Source organism: Nomascus leucogenys, chromosome 22a (assembly GCF_006542625.1).
Source record: "Nomascus leucogenys isolate Asia chromosome 22a, Asia_NLE_v1, whole genome shotgun sequence".
NCBI classification, from domain to species: domain Eukaryota; kingdom Metazoa; phylum Chordata; class Mammalia; order Primates; family Hylobatidae; genus Nomascus; species Nomascus leucogenys.
In genome coordinates this window covers 62563635-62576674 of record NC_044402.1, presented here as the reverse complement: position 1 = coordinate 62576674, position 13040 = coordinate 62563635, and the positions used below count along the sequence as shown (strand labels likewise).

At 39.9% G+C, this 13040-nt stretch overlaps 1 long non-coding RNA gene across 1 annotated transcript; it reads left to right on the top strand.

The window, feature by feature from the left end:
- Window positions 1-1421: 1421 nt before the first annotated feature.
- Window positions 1422-11097, top strand: LOC115832312. The gene is made up of 3 exons (XR_004027720.1): window positions 1422-1460; window positions 7219-7358; window positions 10977-11097. It is a non-coding gene; the product is annotated as an uncharacterized LOC115832312 (long non-coding RNA).
- The last annotated feature ends 1943 nt before the right edge of the window (window positions 11098-13040 follow it).

Below are 13040 nucleotides of genomic sequence, written 5' to 3'. Positions count from 1 at the left end.
CTCTCGTTGCCCAGGCTGGAGTGCAATGGCACGATCTTGGCTCACTGCAACCTCCGCCTCTCGGGTTGAAGTGATTCTCCTGCCTCAGCCTCCCAAGTAACTGGGATTACAGGAATGCACCACCATGCCCCCTAATTTTGTATTTTTAGTAGAGACGGGGTTTCTCCATGTTGACCAGGCTGGTCTCGAACTCCCAAACTCAGGTGATCCACCCACCTCAGCCTCCCAAAGTCCTGGAATTACAGGTGTGAGCCACCTCAACTGGCCTCACAAATGCTTATTATTGCATTACAGTTTCCTACAGTATTCAGTACAGTAACATGCTGTACAGGTTTGTAGCCTAAGAGTAATAGACTGTACCATAAAGCCTAGGTGTGTAGCAGTCTTTACATCTGGGTTTGGAAGAATAATCTCTATGTTGTTCACATGACAAAATTACCTGTTTATATATTTCTCAGAAGGTATCCCATTGTTAAGTAATGCATGACTGTCTAGAATTTCCATCTAACTCTGACAAACGATAATAATACCAACCCTAAGTCTAAAAAATAGTGAGGAATCAGAAGACCCAATAAAGAGCTTCATATAGCTCAGAAAAGAGAATTGGCCTTTTATTGTTTTGTACAAATTAGGTCATCAGAAGAAGCAATGACAAATTCAGCTTTTTAAAAAATTACACTAAAAATATTTAATGCCCTCCAAAGATACTGGAGTGTTTTTGATAGGTAGGTTTTGGATTCACATTGTCTTCTGTGCATGTTTTATCATATTTTATTCTGATCTAATTCTAATGCAACAATACCTAAACATTGAAATTTTGAAAACAATTATAAAGGAATGAACCGGAGTCTTCCTCCACCCCCTCTCTTTCTCCCTCTGTCTCATCATTTGTCCATCTGTCATCTATCCATCTCAAAAAGGACGAATGGCAAAAACATAATATTGATTGTAAAGAGGAAAATACAGAATAGTACACAGAAGGAGCCGTTTATGTCAATTATTTCCAAAGGCCCACAAGTCAGAGGTTGGTGAGCACACATAGTAAGTGCAAAAATATAAAGACTGGACTGACTGGACAGAAGTTGCTTAAGTGGAGATGGAGGTGATGGTTCAATTAAATTTTAGACTTATTTGTTAATGTTTTATATTTTAAACAAGATTATATTAATATATTAACTGTGGAGTTTGTTTCTTGTTAGAGACAGAGTCTTGCTCTGTTGCTCAGGCTTGAGTGCAGTGGCACGATCATACCCCACTGCAACCTCAAACTTCTAGGTTCAAGCAATCCACCTGCCTCAGCCTCCTGATTAGCCAGGTCTACAGGCATGTGCCACCATGTCCAGCTAATTTTTAAAATTTTTTTGTGGAGACGGGGTCTTGCTATGTTTCCCATGCTGGTCTCCAACTCTTGGCCTCAAGGAATCCTCCTATCTTGGCCTCCCAAAGTGCTGGGATTACAGGTGCGTACCACCACACACAGTTCTGTCTGTGTGTGTTTTTTTTTATATATATTGAAGTTAAACATGACCAAATATTAATAATTACTCAAACCAGGTAGTGAGATCATGTTTGTTTATTGCTATATTCTTTGTACTTTTCTTTGTGTACTTTCAAAAATTTCATTTAAGACTTAAAAATTCAAACCAAAAGATTTTTAGAAAAAAAATGGTGAAGAACCTTCTACAAAGATTTTTTTTGCATTATTGTAGCACTATCAGATTGCATAAAATTGTACATTTCACAAAATATTTAAATATAAACCATGTTCTGGGCTGCATTCATATAAAGTATCTTCATTTCTACAGAACAAATGAACTTAGTGCCTCCTGTCAGGGGTAAAACAGTGTATAGAACATTTTAGTGAATATCAAGTCACCAGGGTTACTTGCTGTCCCCATGTTAAACCACAGTGGAGCTGGACATAGGCTTAAAGAAAATTCCCTGCTCCTTCATCTTTGAATCTAAGAGACCATTGTGGAATGACTACAGAAATTTTTTTGAATGGGTTACAGAAGAGGCTAATTCCTTATATTTACAATTAGTATGCATATAGACAAAGATTTATTTTTGAAAGGTCTTTATGAACTTCGATAGCTTAGCTTTTAAGTATGTTGAGAACAGAGTTTTTAAAAATCCATTAAAAAATAGGAGACATTTTTGGCAGTGAATGCTATGCTCTTGTGTCAGTACCTACAAGATTGCTCTATACTTTTAAAGAAAATGATCTGTTTCTTATTATTCTTGAGGCAAATGTAGTTAAATGAATGCAACACCTGGCTGGTAAGAATGAAGTGAGAAGAAGCAGACTTCCTTCCTTCCTTCCTTCCTTCCTTCCTTTCTTCCTCCTTCCTTCCCTCCCTCCCTTCCCTCCTCCCTTTTCAAATTCTTCCTTCTTTTCTTTGCTAACCATATAGAACTTTATTTGTATCACCTTGGATGAGCTTAGTATCAGCAACCAGTTATCACAGTATTTGGGCATTTATTTGAAAGAACTATGTAATTCACAGCCCAATGTTTAAAGACTGTGTGGTGAAAATTGCTTTTTTTTCTGGGAATCATATAAAGAGTTTTCTACAACTTTTCCCTAAGTGCTCAATGACCCCAAGACAAAATAATCGGAATAAATCCACATCTTACCTCTACTCTAGCTGCAGCCAAGAGCCATCGGATGGATTCCATCCTGCCTCTTCCATTGAAGTAGTAAAGCTTGGGCTTCCCCTCCATGCTTCAGGATTTCTGAAAATCAACATAGAGAGACTGATTGAGACTCTGCTGCACAGAGAAGGATAAATACAAGCTTACAGAGCAGCACAAGGTTGATCACAAAGCTGTGGACTTGCAACTTATGCCCCAAATTAAAGCTGCTTCTCAGCTACAAGGCTGCTTGCATTCTGTGTTCTTTCTCACAAACGGAATTTATCCTCACAAATTGGTGTTCTAAATTTCTTGAAAAAAAAAAACAAAAAACTAAATGAACAACTGGTATATTACTTTTAAATAGAAAGAGAGTGAGGAAGCCAGACGGAAGGAATTGAAGAGTAAGGCTGACCAGCTTTTCTTCCTGTAGGAAGGGGTAAGGTTTTAGCATACCAATCTTTTCTCTTTTTGTATGCGCATCTTCCTCCCTTTCCAAGCAAGGCAAGCCCAGCCTGGAGAAACTGGGTGGAGTTAGGGGAGGCTGAAGTTTCACTTCCCAGATTAATCTTGGTATTTGAATTATTGCATCTTCTGAAACCTAGAATCAGCATTCAAGAGGATTTTCAAGGAGTCATTGGGACTTCAAATGGAAGCACAGAGTTAGGCAAAGTGTGCCTTTTCCTACTTTTTTTCTTCTTTGTAAAGGCTTTTTTTTTTTTTTTAGAAACATAACCCATGGTCATTTTGAAGAAGTTAAAACAGTACAGAAATATGGAAATTAAAAGCCCCCCATCCCCACCCCAGAATAGTCTATGAGGCTTGTGGGGAATGAGGGGTAGCCTTGGTTGGGTGCCAGGCTCTGGACATTCAAAGGCAGCTTGAGGTACCTGGAGAGGGAATCCCGGAAAGCACAGGGGACTGTGAAAAGGGGTAGAGTGGCTTTAGAGGTAGAAGTGGGCCAGGCTTGGTGGCTCAGGCCTGTAATCCCAGCACTTTGGGAGGCTGAAGTGGGAGGATGGCTTGGGGCTAGGAATTTGAGACCAGCCTGGGTAACATAGTGTGAACCATCTCTACAAAAAATTTGAAAAAATAAAAAAAACATTAGCTGAGCATGATGATACATGCTTGCATTCCAAGCTACTTGGGAAGCTGAGGCAGGAGGATCACTTGAGTCCAGGAGGCTGAAGCATCAGTGAGCTAAGATCATGCTGTCAGAGGTGTTTGAACCAGAGCAACTCTATCTTGAATGGGGGCTAGCTAAAATAAGGCTAAGACCTATTGCACTGCATTCCCAGACGCTTAAGGCATTCTAAGTCACAGGATGAGATAGGAGGTTGGCACAAGACACAGGTCATAAAGACCTTGCTGATAAAATAGGTTGCAGTAAAGAAGCCAGCTAAAACCCACCAAAACCAAAATGGCTACGAGAGTGACCTCTGGTCATCCTCACTGCGACACTCCCACTAGCGCCACGACAGTTGACAAATGTCATGACAACGTCAGGGAGTTACCCTATATGGTCTAAAAAGGGAAGGCATGAATAATCCACCCCTTGTTTAGCATATCACCAAGAAATAACCATAAAAATGGGCAAAGAGCAGCCTTTGGGGCTGCTCTGTCTATGTAGTAGCCATTCTTTTATTCCTTTACTTTCTTAATAAACTTGCTTTCACTTTACTCTATGGACTCACCCTGAATTCTTTTTGCACGAGATACAAGAACCCTCTCTTGGGGTCTGGATCAGGACCCCTTTCCTGTAACATCTTTCTGGAATGCAGATGGGACTATAGTGTGGAAACCCCAACCCAAAGGCTAACTTTGGGTAAGTGGTGAGGTCCGGTAACATCTTTCTGGTGGCCCACAGAAGGAACAATACTGAGGAGACCTCCGACCCAAAGGAAATCAACTGTAGCACTGATTGGCTGACTTTGGGTAAGTGGTGGGGTACCTGGGTAAATAATGGGTTTGGGTTAGAGGCCCAACTTAGGGGAGTTAGAACCGCTCCTAAGACAGAGTGGGTTAGAGGCCCCCCTTAATAAAAGACAAGGATGCTTGACTGACCTTGGGCTAGAGGTCCAACTTAGGAGGGTTAGAGTGCCTTCTAAGATTTAGGGGGTTAGAGGTCTCTCTTGGTAAAGTCCCTTTTGGCTAAGAATGGGTTTGGCACTATGGGACGTTAACTGCTATTCTCTTTGGATTAGTCTGTCTTGCACTCTTTGCCGATGGCTGTGGGTGACAGGATTAGGCATGTACAGGATCATGGGACATGGGGAGCTTTTTCTTCCGTAAAAATGGAAACTTGAGAGCTGATGAAACTGCTGGAAAAAATCCCTTCACTGCTGACAAGCGGCCACCTGAACTTCTCAGTGTCAGCTGCAATGGATGGCTCTTTCTCTGGCCTCCCTGAGCTCTTCGCTCTTCACCTTCCCCATCCTACCTCAGGCAGTGCTCTTTCTCTCTCTCTCTCAACTGGATAAATGAACGGTAAAAATTACTGTTCATCTTCTCTGTAAAGTTTTGATTAATGGGGAAAAGGATTTGCAAGGTTAATCTTAAGCTTCAGTAAATCTAGTGTGCTTTGTGTGTCTTTCTGCATTCTATAATGGAGAGGAGTACTTTAGGATAGAATGTGGGCCTAGGATCCCTATGAGTCTGCTGTTCAAGACACCCCAGCAAACTTGTCCTTATGACCAAGTTATGTCCTGAGCTTGACCTTATAACCATGTGGCCATGCTTTCTCTTTTCACAATGGTGGCCTGGGTTGAGAGTTCAATTTCCAGCTTAGGGAATAAGTCCTTTATCTTTTTCTGTCTCTCTGTCTCTCTCTCTCTCTCTCTCTCTCTCTCTCTATATATATATATATATATATATATATATATGGCATGTGATATAAAAGAGCTTTAATCATTTGGCTTAAAAATAAGTGCTTTAAATCAAATTTTTGTCAGAAGAGTAAAAAGTTTAATGCCTTTTATTTAGTTCATGTAACTTAGGTAATCTTTGGGAAATAAAGGCAGTTTTAAAGATTATTGGTAAAATAAAAATATCTTCAAAAATATAAACATTTGCTCTAAATTATGCAGGTCAGATATTAAGTTTGCTAAATGCCTTAAGGTCATAAACTGCTTCTTTGACTTTTGAAAATTGTTCAATTTACTTACTTTGAAGCATTAGATTCTAGATAAGGCCTGGGGACATGTGGAAAGCCATGCTCCCTCGCTGTGCTGGAAAGAGTCAGCGCTTATCTGCACTTCTGCCCGGTGTGTCCTAGGCTAGGCTCCACACCCAGTGCATAATTAAAATTGCTTACTTACCAGGTTTTTCACCATAAGTGAATATTGCTAAAAGTTACATTGAATTTGTAATTAAGACAACTGAAGAAACAGTTCTACACACAGGGCATATAGAATAGTGAAAGGTGTTTTTGGTAAAAAAAAAAAATTATAACAAGCCATGAGAATGTGGATTTTTTTTGCCTAGATTAGAAGGTTAAAGGATTGTTTTCAGTTAGATAGAGTAAAGCAGAAGGTTTAAGCAGGTTGTGGAAGGTTTGTGAAAAATTAATCTCATAAAAGAAATTCTGTGTATGAACATATCGGCTAAAGTTAAAGGGGTATTATTCAGTTTTTCTGTAAACTAAACACTGGAATAAAAGCACAGGTTTTTCTTAAAGCAAAAACTTGCTTATGATCTGCTCCTTAACAAAAATTTGTAAAGGCTTATAAAAGCTTTATGAAAATTTTACCTTATGGTCAAACTGATTGAGATTGAATACATTTGTCTATAAGATTTTATTAACAATTGAGATTGACATCAATAATGCACTAATGCAACAGTGACATTTGGCTTATTTGGTGTAAAAGTCATACAGGAAGCATTGTCAAATATGAAAAGGTGTTTGGTTTTCTTTGGGCTGTATTTGTATAAATGTGTTATTGGTATATGTACCAAAATTATGGAAAACACCTATACTTCTTATATGACTTAGTGTATCTTATTAATAATTATAATTGTCACATAAAATCATTTGTGCCACAGAGAAAACCAAATTTCTTTGTCAATCATGTTTCTGAATGTGGCTATCCTAAGACATTTTGTCATCCACAAACAATTATTGTCTTGTTTTGGTCCTCTTTAAAAGGTGGTTTATAATCAACTATAGAACTCTACCAGGTGTTCTTAAATGCAAGTTTCTGATAACTTTGGAAATTGTGACATTAAAATAGAGGAAGCAACTTTCAGAACTCTTATGGAGGGTTGAAATGTTCACTAATATCAAGCAGAGCAAGAGAAAACTGCATGGTCTAAACTAATGGAAGTCTAAAGTAATCTTTTAAACTTTTTGCTTAAAATGCTGCTAATCTTTTGTTTTGTTTATCAGAATCAAGGAAACTTTTCTTTTTAGTTATTTATACCTTTTAGCAATTAAGGAAAGTATATGCCTATGAACAAAATTTGAAGCATTTTATTTCTCTCTACCTAATTTCTCCAGAATTTGGAAACTATTTGTGAGTATTCTTAATTTATGGTGATATAGTTATTTGCATAAGTGCAATAAAAATCTTTTTTCTTTTGCAACAGGAGATATTGGTTATTTTACCGAGGCTTTAACTAGAAAGCTGTGTTTTCCTTTAATGAATTAAACTTGACTTATGGAGCCAATAAAAGTCCCTTGGGAGAAATGGCCTTATACCTTGTCTACACAGGGTTTCTGACCTGTGGTAAGTAAAGAATGCCACTTTGTAACAGGCCCAGGAGCCCTTTTTTGAGTTTCCAAGATAACTTGGAAACTCACATTAGAGGAATTTACTCAAGTCTTTGGTATTTGAGGGGACAAACCCATGGGAGGGCTTAGCTCTAAAAAAAGTCTTATCTAAAAAAATTTTTTTTTTTTTTTGTGATGGAGTCTTGCTCTGTCTCCTAGGCTGGAGTGCAGTGGCATGATCTCAGCTCACTGCAACCTCCGCCTCCTGGGTTTAAGTGATTCTCCTGCCTCAGCCTCCCTAGTAGCTGGGATTATAGGTGCTTATCACCACACCTGGCTAAATTTTGTATTTTTAGTAGAGACGGGGTTTCACCATGTTGGCCAGGCTGGTCTTGAACTCCTGACCTCAAGGGACCCACCTGCCTCAGTCTCCCAAAGTGCTGGGATTACAGGTGTGAGCCACCACGCCCAGCCTAAGATTTTTTTTATGTAACAGAGTTCCATTAAAGCCAATTTAAAAAGAGCTTAGGTGAAAAATAATTATTCTTGCTGCACTTTATACAAAGAATCAGGCCAAGTATAATAAAGCAAATTGGTCTTACTATAGTGTGTCTTCAGTAAAAATGGAAAACTGGAGAGAGAAATATTGTTTCAAGAACTATGGTACATGTGTTATTAAATTCTAGTCTCATCAGTTGTTTTTCAGTTTGTTTCTGCAATTTAGGCTATCCCTACTTATTCCTGTTAACCAACCAGTGATCTCTAACTGCTGCTCAGAAAAAAACAAAAGGGATGGGCAATGTAAAAATCTGGATCACGGTTCTAAATCTGGGTACATTGGAATCAGCTAATGAACCCATATCAGCTTGATTCCAACAGTTGCCCAGTTCATGGAAAGCCCTCTAATTTAGTTTACATGGGGTAATTTTACTTATTTTGCTTTACTCTTGTGAAATATATTGCTGTTGTGCTCTGTGGGAATGCAGGACAAGCTTACTGAGTGTTTTCTTAAATTGAACACTTATTAATCTTCCAGATATCACCTTTTGTCAGAACTCAAGAATCATGAATGACCCTCACTATACCAATGCTTTCTGATTGACCTCCGCTCTAGCCTGAATATAAGAGACCCTGATAATTAGGCAGGAATATCATTGCCCCTATTCAGCCTGAAGAAGTTACAGAAGATGGATCTTCGTCCCTCCGCCACCCTTATGATTAAGGGTTCTCTTATAAAAGGGAGGGGGGACAGATCAGAGGCATTTGAACCAGAGCAATTCCATCTTGAATACAGGCTAGCTAAAATAAGGCTAAGACCTACTGGGCTGCATTCCCAGATGGTTAAGGCATTCTAAGTCACAGGATGAGATAGGAGGTTGGTACAAGGTATGGGTCCTAAAGCCCTTGCTGATAAAACATATTGCAGTAAAGAAGCTGGCTAAAACCCACCAAAACCAAAATGGCGACGAGAGTGACCTCTGGTCGTCCTCACTGCTATACTCCCACTGGCACCATGATAGTTTATAAATGCCATGGCAATGTCAGGAAGTTATCCTATATGATCTTAAAAGGGGAGGCATGAATAATCCACCCCTTGTTTAGCATATCATCAAAAAATAACCATAAAAATGGGCAACCAGCAGCCCTCAGGGCTGCTCTGCTTATGGAGAAGTCATTCTTTATTCCTTTACTTTCTTAATAAACTTGCTTTCACTTTACTCTATGGACTCGCCCTGAATTCTTTCTTGTGTGAGATCCAAAAACCCTCTTGGGACCCCTTTTCTGTAGCAATGCCACTGCACTCTAGCCTGGGTTACAGAGTGAGATCCTGTCTCAAAAAAAAAAAAGGGAGTGTCTTTATGGTATGAATGAGAGCTGATTTATTTTGCAGCATAGCAGCTGGCTCATTTTTAAAACAAGCACTTCTACACATTAAGAGCTCAGCAAAATTAATGAAGAAAAAAAGTGAGATTGAAAATATTACTATTTTGGAAGACAGAATGAAAAAAAGTTGACCTAGGCCTATCTGCTGCCTATTAGAATCATCTGAGGGGCTTAAAACACACACATACACACACGCACACACAGAACCTTGGCCTCCCATACATACAACCTCAGCCCTACCCCAGAAATTAACCCCTCGGCTCCATGTTCTGGCAATTGATCTGGAACAGCACCCTGTTATCAGTGTCTTCTAAAATCTTCCCAGGTGATTTTAACATGCAGCCATGATTGAGAACCATGAATCTGGACAATGATGAACAACAGCTGCTAAAACTACTAATAGAGAGCTTGGCAGTGGAAAGATCAGGTTGACAACACTAAACATTGAGCATCATTAAAACGGGGATAACTAGATATGAGGGTCCCTCTGATGTGACACAATGGAAAGTATGCAGTATTGCCTGCAAAGAACTCTTGCCAACATAGTTAACTTGGAATTCAGTCAAACTTCTAGATACCAGTTTATAGAAAATACAGAAAACAAAGGCACACTTCAGGGATGCGTAGTAAAATCAGCAAAATTTGTAGGTAGAACTCAGCTGGCTTACTATTCACAATGGTCTGCAGATAAGCAAGGTAAGGATCACCTGAGAGGCTGTTTGAAATGCAGCACCTTAGCTGCCACCCAGACCTGCAGAATCTGAGTCTGTACTTAATGAATTTATATGCATGTTTGTTTGAGAAGCAGTGTTCTCTGGGCCTAGTGACCAATACGTTTCAAAGGACTGTCTGCTTTTATATTTACATAATAAGTTTTAAAAAATTAAACGGAAAACAAAGAAGGAGGAGGAGCCTGTAGATTGAAGAGATTTAAGAGATATTTCGAACAAATACAACACGCAGACATTTTTTATATTCTGATTCCAACATGATGACTATGAAAATATACAGACAAATGCTCCTCAACTTACAATGAGGTTATGTTACTGGAAAGGGGTCCAGATCCAGACCCCAAGACAGGGTTCTTGGATCTTGCACAAGACAGAATTCAGGGCAAGTCCACAGAGTAAAGTGAAAGCAAGTTTATTAAGAAAGTAAAGGAATAAAAGAATGGCTACTCCATAGACAGAGCAACCCTGAGGGCTGCTGGTTGCCCATTTTATGGTTATTTCTTGATGATATGCTAAACAAGGGGTGGATTATTCATGTCTCCCCTTTTTAGAACATATAGGGTGAACAAAAAGGTGAGCATTCTCAGAGGTCTTCTGAGATCTAAAGAACACGTAGGTGAGAGGCTGCCAGGCTCAGAACAGCAAGGAAGATATGCCTATCACAGAGAAAGTCTAGACATCTGAGATTGTGGCCTATCTCAACGAGATGGGGCTAGGCAGAGTGGCAAAGCTATGATGGCTAATTGTACATGTCCACTCAACTGGGCTAAGAGATGCTCAGATAGCTGGTAAGATAATATTTCTGGGTGTTTCTGTGAGGATGTCTCTGGAAGAGATTAGCATTTGAATCAGAAGACTGAGTGAGGAAAATCACCCCCACCAATTTGGGCCAGCATCATCCAATCAATTGAGGGCCCAAATAGAACAGAAGGGTGGAGGAAGGATGAATTCGCTCTTTTTGCCTGAGCTGAAACATCCACCTTCTTCTGACTTCAGACATCAGTGCTCCTGTTTTTCAGGCTTTGGTACTTACACCATTTAGTCTCCTGATTCTCGGGCCTTAGTACTTGGACTGAATTACACTACCAGCTTCCCTGGTTCTCTAGCCTGCAGATGGTGGATCTTGGAACTTCTCAGCCTCCATAACCACGTAAGCCAATTCCTATAATACATCTCCAGTTATATGTGTATATATATCCTGTTTGTTCTGTTTCTCTGGAGAACTTGGACTAATATACCAGCCATTGGATGGCATACAGAGCTGGGAACTGCTCTTCCTCTCCGTGGGAGGAGTTCCTGGGGCTGTAGGTAGCTACAGCAGGACAAGAATGGGAGCTTTTGGGGTGCCTGTCAGGGAGAGGGGCAAATACAAGGGACCTCTGTGAGGTGAGGCTACAGCCAGAGAAATAGTATTGGGTTTGTGTTGTTGTCAACCAATTGTAGCCCATGCTGAATGGCCTGAAAAATACTGATTACATGTTAGAGGCCTATCCTTCCCACCTCCCCCCATGCCTAGAATAGAAGCATCTCAATGACCATATTCTTTGGGCTTTTTTCAGTTTCTAGAAATGCCTGGCTCACTGGAGGTTCTCTGTGATTGAATGCTGGATGGGTGAATAATGAACAATGTTGTTAATAACAAGGACTGTTTGGATACTAGATTTCATAAAACTTCCTGAGACCAAGGGTCTCCCTATGTAAGGAAAGAAGGGAGAAAAATAGGAGACATTAATAGAATGTGTCATTCACTCATTCAACAACAATTTGCTGTGTGCCAGCAGGAACCAATGCTAGGCACTAGAGGTACAATAATAATCAAAACCAGAGTGATCCTTGCTCTCATGAAGTTGACAGCCTGGTGGCCTACTGTGTGTCAGTCTGCAGTCACATAATTGTATGATAACCAGGACCAGGGGCTAGCCCTCCACAGAACTCTGCCTATCTCTGTTCCTCATCTCTGCTCCTCTCTGTTCATTTCCTTGCACGTGGCAAATGTACATTGGAAGCTCCTAAGTTTTACATATTAGAGCTACAGCAACTGGAGAGAGAACTTGTTGCATCTCTTGACCCCAATTCCAAAAGTGCAGGACAAGCAGCTGATCACCTCAGCTGATATCTAGAGCCTACTCAGATACCCATTGCCTGTGAAGAGAGGGAGGAATAGTGTTGTAGTGGAACATTGCAATTCCTGCGGGAACTACTAGGATGGCAAGGGAAGAGGTATAGTTACCAGTTATTTCTTTTTCAGGGAGGTGTGGACACAAGGGGAATCCTGGACAAAATAACAAGTACCCTCTGCAGAGTAGAGTGGGGCTCTACCCCAGATGACTCACTAGCATTACGTAGAAATGCCTGGGTGCTGTGCCTAGGCCGACAGGCTTGAGACAGCCTCAGAGCTCTCCTTGTTCCAGCAATGCACAGTTCCAAATGAAACAGACCTGGTGGTGTTAATGAAGTGGGTATTGCAGTCATCTGCAAAGACTATCACCTAGAGACTAGATGCGGATGAGAATGTCTTGGCAAACTCCTGTGTGGACAGATGTCTGTTGAGGACAGGATGGGAACTTAGATGGAACCCTAGAAAAAATTGAGCGTGTGTGTTGGGGAAGAGACGCAACAGATTTAGTTGGGTTAAATTTGGTTTATGTTCCCTAATGAAATGGGACTCAAAATAGAAATTAAACTCAGTTTTCAAAATATATTTGTGAACTGATTCATCTCTCTCTCCACATAGAACACAATGTTTTGCTTTCAGAGTGGACATTGCTTAGAATCAATTTTAATAATCTGTACAATATCAATTAAAAAAAGAAAATAAGCCACACAACAAATGCATTTATATCACAGGGAGCAGAGGGAATATTGTCTTGTTTTGTATTCAAAAGTCTGTTCTTCACAACAAAACTCAGTTTTAGAAATACAGTCTTGCACACTTGAATTTGTGAACCAATTCATCTCTCTCCCCATATATAACACAACGTTTCCTTTCCAGAGTAGACATTGCTTATAATCAATTTTAACAATCTGTACAATATTGATTATAAAAGAAAATAAGCCACACAACAAATGCATTTATATTACAG